The 7,070-nt window shown below is 45.0% G+C and overlaps 1 protein-coding gene and 1 long non-coding RNA gene across 11 annotated transcripts in view; one reads left to right on the top strand and one right to left on the bottom strand.

Moving 5' to 3' along the window:
* Positions 1-484: 484 nt before the first annotated feature.
* LOC143265611 (uncharacterized) lies at positions 485-5,478 on the bottom strand. 2 transcript variants are annotated; one of them, XR_013040259.1, is made up of 7 exons: positions 5,340-5,478; positions 4,752-5,018; positions 3,914-4,669; positions 3,784-3,840; positions 2,755-3,707; positions 927-2,648; positions 486-851 (listed from the first exon to the last, which is right to left on the bottom strand). It is a non-coding gene; the product is annotated as an uncharacterized LOC143265611 (long non-coding RNA). The 2 variants fall into 2 exon arrangements; XR_013040258.1 differs by having other exon boundaries at positions 485-851; positions 3,784-4,669.
* A 17-nt stretch (positions 5,479-5,495) lies between these two features.
* LOC100875413 (uncharacterized) overlaps positions 5,496-7,070 on the top strand; it is a 31,860-nt gene continuing 30,285 nt past the window's right edge. For all 9 annotated transcript variants that reach the window (XM_076538763.1, XM_076538761.1, XM_076538760.1 and 6 more), the window contains exons 1-3: positions 5,496-5,634; positions 5,814-5,878; positions 5,956-6,071. The gene's annotated coding sequence lies outside the window, so the exon portion shown is untranslated. The remainder of the gene's footprint in view (positions 5,635-5,813; positions 5,879-5,955; positions 6,072-7,070) is intronic.

The raw sequence follows: 7,070 nt of genomic DNA, 5'->3' as shown, positions 1-7,070 counted from the left end.
GATATGAAATCAGATACGCGTTGGCTATTAACTAAGCAGGATCGATGTCTCTTGAGGTTGGATCGCTTTACTCGCTGCTCATCGTTACGATTACCCTTTCCCGTGGCGATTCGAGTTTTCATCTATCGAATTAGAGTTTAGCCTCGAATAGCGATTGCATAGTTCGGTAACGCTGATGCAATTAGTTGGGGCAGATTGGTGGATCCCTTCGGTCATCGTCGCTTAGCGCGTTCGATCGAATTAGAGCCGCGTTCGAAGCGTCCCGATGACCCTGGCTAATTGTTCCGGAGAGGTCGAGACAAGAAAGTCGAAACGCTCGAGACGACACTAGTTGTTCGCGCGTACATCGTCTCGCCGTGGCTCTCTCTCGCCATTTGTTCAGCTAGCTGGTCGTACGAGGATGTCCGCTATATAACGTCGAGAAAATTAATGGTCGTCGTTATTCGACTCGTTCTCGAGGCACGGCGAGGATGCTTGGATCAATGGCGGAACAACGAAGCTGTAACGTATAGGCTTTGGAAACTGAGCGTGCCGAATTTTATTTCTCCGGAATGATGTATTACGCGCGGCATAAACGGGCTCGCGTTGACGTATCGGTGACGAGATGTTGGAAGAAGCGCGGTTACGACTCTGCGTGTCTCGTCGAGGATGTACGCTTTAAAGTGGACACTGGAAAAGGGGCTTCCTGTCCACGAAGACACCAGTTGTACAGTCAATCGTCCGCTGTGCGTTCGAGAAGCGTGTTTGATGGCTCTAATTGATCCTACTAAATAGGTTTTTAGCGGTTCATCTCTACAGGAAGATAGCCCCGTCAACATCGATCACGGCGCAGGACGTTCAACAGGGAACTTCTGAAAAAGTTCATTCTTTATTATATTTCGTCAATGATATATCATGTGGTTTAATTAGGGCTGATTTAATGTTACCGTCTCTAAGTCTTCGCCGCGTCGCTCCTCACGATTAGGATCTATATTAAAAACACGATCTTTGGCGGCAGTCAAAGCGTACATCTCACTTTCCCACAGGATTGCTCGTAGAACCGCAGTTTCGTGAAACAAGATCCGGAGCGTAAATCACAGCCGATCGTCTCCCTCTTACGAGATCGCTTTCCCGTATGCTCGAAACTCGAGGCGGATTACGATTTCGATCGAAACGACGACGACGACGACGACGACAACGTCGACGACGGCGATGAGAACAAGGGAGTCACAAGCGACGCAGTGGTCGTGTATACCCGAGAAAAAAGAACTTTTCGAGGTCTGACGCGATAAGGAACCGAGAGGGACGCAGAGGGTCACGGTGGAGGAGGATATAATGGCCAGAACGAAATCGTATTAGGGCACGAGGGAACGTTCACTCGGCTTTTTATCGAGCCGGATACACCTCGTTTCTGTCTGTTCGTTACACCAATACACAACCATGAGCCGAGATATTAGGTAGGCTCGATTTTTGGTACGACCACCCTGAACGCCGGGGGTGATTTACAAGCACCTTGGTAAACTTGTGGTTAGAGGTCCGTTGAACAGGTTATTCTACGGGAAAACCCTTCCTGAATGGGCGCTAGTAATATACTCGACTCTTTTAAACTACCATTTTAATATTTCGAAGATTTATGGAAAACCTAGGGGGATCCTATTGCACCCGTGGCTTTTCTATGGCTCAACTCAAGGCGACTCATTCGTTTAAATTAAGCAGAAGCTTCGGTGTTTTATCGAGAGGGATCTCTGTTACTATCATTACAGGATTTTTTGTTCGAGGAATCAGCCGGGATATTCATTAAAATCACGGAGAACGCGCGATGCAGCAGCTGTGGAGCATTTCGCGTTCCCACAAGAAGCGTACGGGAGGTCGATTATCGTAACACAAGGTCGATTTAATCGCGTTAGCTCAAAGACATCGAGTAAGTAGTTTATCGTGCGCGTTCATCGAAGATCGAAACACCGTGACTTTGGTAATAACCCAGATACGATGTCCGTTTTTTAGTTTAATGACTAACGCCGACTCGACTTTGAATTGTAATACCAATTTGTACACGAGAATTATTATTTTTATAAGACACAGCGTAAAAATTGTATCCAGAACTTGTTTAAATTGCTCTAAGCGTTAAAAATCGAAGGACTAAACAGGGAAATGATTCAATATGAAAAAACAACGAGTTGACGCTCTCCATTCCATATGTAAGGACGACATCGTCGATTAAGGAAGTCCGTGGACCATTAGCGGGGCATGATTAAACGGAACATGTAATGGTGTAATACGCACTACATTAACTCGTGGCGGTATCCCGCAAGAGGTGGTTCAGTTGGATTCCACTGCGGTCGGTCAACGTGGTCGTTGAGGCGGCTGAATGAACCGGCAGTGAATTAAAACGTTGATTCGCCGGGTGTACATACGATTGGTCATGGAATTCGTCACCTCGAACGATCGCCTTCTCGAAATCTCATTCACCAACATTCGAGCACGTGTTAGAATTCTTCGATTTATGTATCTTGCAGTCCTATTATCTTCATTGTATCGATCACACCATAGAGAACCAGAAAAAGAAAGATGCATCCACTTCTTCTTTAGCCATAGAATATGTTGTTTCGTGCGATCACTATCTCGTACACATGGTTCACATTTATGCTTGTTTCACGCGCGGAGGCTACCTGGAAAGAATGCAAGCTTAATTATTTGATTCTATCCACAGAGAAGGAAGGTGAGAAAGCAACGCAAAAGGAAGAAACGTATCAGGGCGTTCCAGACGATAGCTACATCACTGGATGATCCAGCAGCACAAGGAACATCGTTGGTAGCCAGCGTACCGCTCTGAATTGAGCAATTTTCTCCAGGCGATATCCGTCACAATATGCTTGATACGTGAATAGGAGATCCCGGGTCCGCAACGCTCACAAATCAATCTGAACGCGAGAATGTTGCACCGCTTTGTTGTCGATCGCGAAACGCTCAGAATGCTGTCCCGCTGTCCCGTGTGTTTCATTGTGGCGGACCCGTGGTGGCTGTTGACCAGTTCGTTTCGCGGTTTTGCTCGTGTACGAGTGGCACACGCACGCACGCGTCGACCGAACAATAAACGATCGCCTTTCTAAGGTCGCGAGTCGCGGTGCACTCTTGGCTATACGGGGCACCGTGCGCACTTTTCTCTCCGGGCATGGATCTACATAAAACATAATAGGGGAGTAACGGCTCAAGTTAGATCGACTTATTATTACTTGGAGTCGCTTTGACGCGTTTCAACGGTGCGACAGACAGATAGGTCGTGGAACACGGGAACGGCATTTGAAAGCATGCCCCTATGGGGCATATCTCATTAGGGGCCACCTACCGAACCACGCATTTTTTTATCTTACGCATTTTTCTTGTTTTCCTTCTAACGCGGTATCGTGCTCTTTATGTTGCGGCATTAGCGGGGCGATTCATGAAACCGATCGTTTATAGACCGGTTGAACGAAGGATGAAAGGGTAAAGTATAGCGCGAGCAAGGAATTTACACGAAGGAAATGCCGCGCAATAAAACGCACGATGTCACGTGACGCAATCTGCGAGCTCTAGCCAGTGCGCGAGGAATTGCGCTGGTCAACCGAGGAGGGAGAAAAATGGACTGAATATGCGACAAGGAGGCTACAGCGGAATCTCGAATAGGACGAGTTTTCTTTGTAACCGTGCAATCTCCTATACGAAACTTCATTGATGATATGCCGGTCGAGCTAGAAAAAAAAATAAAAGACGATAATATGTTGCGTTTCAACCAAGACCTGCATATGAATTCTTCTATTAGCTTACCTTAGTTCTGCGTACAGGATGCGACGAGAATCGGTTGCTACGATATTTTATCAGATTCTGATGGTTTAACAAAACAAGTTTTTCTACGAAACTTCAAACGATATTAAATGAAGATTTTGTTGGTACGTACGTATAAAAGAAACTTTCGGACTTGCGGGAAAAGCGAAGTTTTTAAACGATCTCTGCAAGAAATACTGACACGATAACATCACGTGCAAGGATTCACTTTTTAAAATTCAATCGTATCTCCTAGACGTAACTGCGATAGAACGTTGTACTTCGGAATATCTGTAATATAAAAATTTTTAACATACTCGTCCTTAACTTTTTACTATTTAATATTCTAAAACGCTCGCTATAATATCAAGCAACTTTCCTATCGAAGAAATGCTTTGCTACGGATGCAATTGAGAAAACAGACGATTCCCATGGAGAAGGTTCGCCAAAACGAATAGCGAGGCGATTAGAATTACAGGCTTAATCTTGGGCGATCTGCAAGCCTGTCGCCGAATACGGTAGGAGGTGAATAAGACGGGTATACACATTCGTCACTCAGCAAGCGTCCCGCGGTATAACTCGCAGGCCCGACCCTCTCGGTCCCTCCCAAGTCACCGGTCTCCCTCTCGGCTTCGGATCGAGCACGGAAGCCCAAATAAGGGGAAATGTACGGCGAATTAAGGTTCCCCTCCGCTGTTTAGCCTCGCTAGAGGCGCCGGCTTCATCCTCGACCACGAGGCGCCCCAACAACCCGCAGAAATTTATTGATCTCCCGATAAGTGGAAATTAGGGACAACAATTGGTTAGTCCGTAATTAACTAGATTCGTATCACATGCGAGTATGCGATTAATAGATACCTTCTATTATTCCTTTTCTTCTCACTTTTACCTGAAATAAATCGTACGTAAATTAATAATGTGCAGGGTGCGATTCGAATGAAAAGAATTCTAGTAAACAATGGGTGACTAACAATGAGATTCGCCGGGGATACAGCTAATCGTCGAAGAAAAATCGATGGCGCGAGATCTTGATGGAAAAAAAAGTAGCGCCCACGCCAAGCGATCGGTCGAAGATCTCGGCGATCTCTCGAAACAGCCTCGTCTCGAATATACTCCTCGATGGGAGGAGCTGTTCGGTCGCAGATTTTAATGGCGGATTTTTGCGACTCGCCAATCGCACTCGACACGAGACACCGTCCTCCGTTCCCGCTCCGTGATTCAACGATTCGACGATTTCACTGCGAGAGAGGAGAGATATACATCGTGGCGAGTTACGTGATTTGATTTGAGGAGAGCTTCTCGAAGCGAGCGCGCGTGGGACACGCGCTCTGCCTTGTCGCGTGCCTCGCCACGTTCACGGTGGTTCTCAACTCGAACATCGATACTCGACGTGCTTCGATCGATCGTGATTTTCGCGCGGGAAAATGTCCCGCCATTATGCGGCAGCATCGTCGAGTTTCGATCGTGTCGACGTTTCCAGCGATGATGAAAATTGTGTCCCGTACCGAAATGATTAATATTCTACAGGTATAATTAATACGAATATTAAAACAATTTACCTCGTTAAAGGGGTTGTCGTTCGTTTCGCGTGATTCGACGATGAATTGACATATGGCGTTATAGGTTACGTTCGAGACGTTAGTTTACATCCCGTTATGCAGGTAGAACATTTGAAGCATTTATCGTGTCAAAGTACAGATCTAACGGAACAGAAACCGGCGGGAAATTCTCTGTGGAGTCTGGCAACGTAATACGAGAGTCCTCTTACATTTCGACACTTGAATGATATCATCGACCGCAGGAGCGGATTCAGTCATTTGTGGCAGTTCGTGCTCGTCTCCTTCTTAACACCGTGTAAGTGGTACGATTATAAATTGCAAATCATCTAATACTACGATGACCGAAAATAATCGATGAATATGAGGCCATGAAAGATGAGGTTAAAAAGAATGATTTCACGATTGCTTCGATCGTTATGCTAACACGCAGCCATTTGCATTACTACCACTCAAGATCGTATATTACGTTAACAGGATCACTTTACGAGGAGTAGCCGAGTTGTTCCAAAGGAAATCTTTTAATTATTTTCGGCGTTTCGGTTGGTAAATTTTCAGTCTCGTTACAAATACGTTTCCTGATTTGTCGTTAAAACAAGCTAAAATTTATTTCCAACAGGTCGATTGTCTGCTACTCAGCTTACAAACGTTGCGGAACGCGTAGAAACTAATAGGATAGGATTCAGGATAACATAGGTATACTTGGATGGTTACCGTCGGAGAACAAGGAGAAAGGTACGCGGTTAAATTGTCTATGCCGTTTACAGTCGAGACCGGCTCGAGAACAGCCTAATTACCGCGTAACGTGTTCCGTAGTTTGCGACAAATAGGACACGCGTGATGTTTTCATTTTCGTGAAACCACGTGATCAATCGAACACATGTTCGAGCAGTTTATACTCGCAAAGTTTCAACCGGAGCATGAACAAGGTGCCTAATTTTGGCTGTATTTTAATTCGAGACGAACAATATATACGAGCGCATGCATTGCTCCTCCTCAACTTCATTTGCCTCGTTTCTGCCCAAGGTCTCGCGTGCAGCCGTGTTATCATTCCGAATACTCTGAAAATGTAAATGTAACAATTGAGACACGGACTAACAATTGAGCTCAATTTGCCCGAGTCGTTTGCGAACGATGCTGACCACGTGGTTGGGCACGGAATTTTGCAAGATCTTGAATTAATATAGGTTAGTGATGGGTAATTAGAGGTGACGATGGAGACGGCGTAATATCGTAATTTATATTTAAGGCTCCTAACTGGTGCGTGTTAAGTGTCCGCATAACGTTTTGGTTTATTTATCAGGAAGCGATTAACGACACCGTGCACCGGTTATAAATATTCGAGATTACGAAAGCGGCCGTGTATGTAAAAACAGCATTGAAAGGAAAATCTACGGTTATATACAGGACAGCTGCAGTATTTCCTAATGATCCTGTCTCAACGTTCGCTTGGCGAAGATTTTATTTTTACTGATTCTGTATTTCTGGTTACATTATCGACTTATTAAACGGCAAACAGACGAATTTTAATTCCTCGTTTCCTCATAACAAGGAAAGTACGAAGGATAAATATTAATTCGGGAAAGGAGTTCCTTTGCAAACGCGTAATCTTTGTGTATACAAGAATATAACCATAACGATTGAAATTCTCTACGATGAAACAGGATTTTTGACACTCTCGGCGCAGCAGAGAACGAATTCAAAAGTGATTTCGAAACGTTTCCTCGTAAACGT

This window comes from Megachile rotundata, chromosome 13, assembly GCF_050947335.1.
Source record: "Megachile rotundata isolate GNS110a chromosome 13, iyMegRotu1, whole genome shotgun sequence".
Lineage (NCBI taxonomy): Eukaryota > Metazoa > Arthropoda > Insecta > Hymenoptera > Megachilidae > Megachile > Megachile rotundata.
Note: the sequence above shows the minus strand (reverse complement) of the source record. Positions and strands in the feature narration are given on the sequence as shown.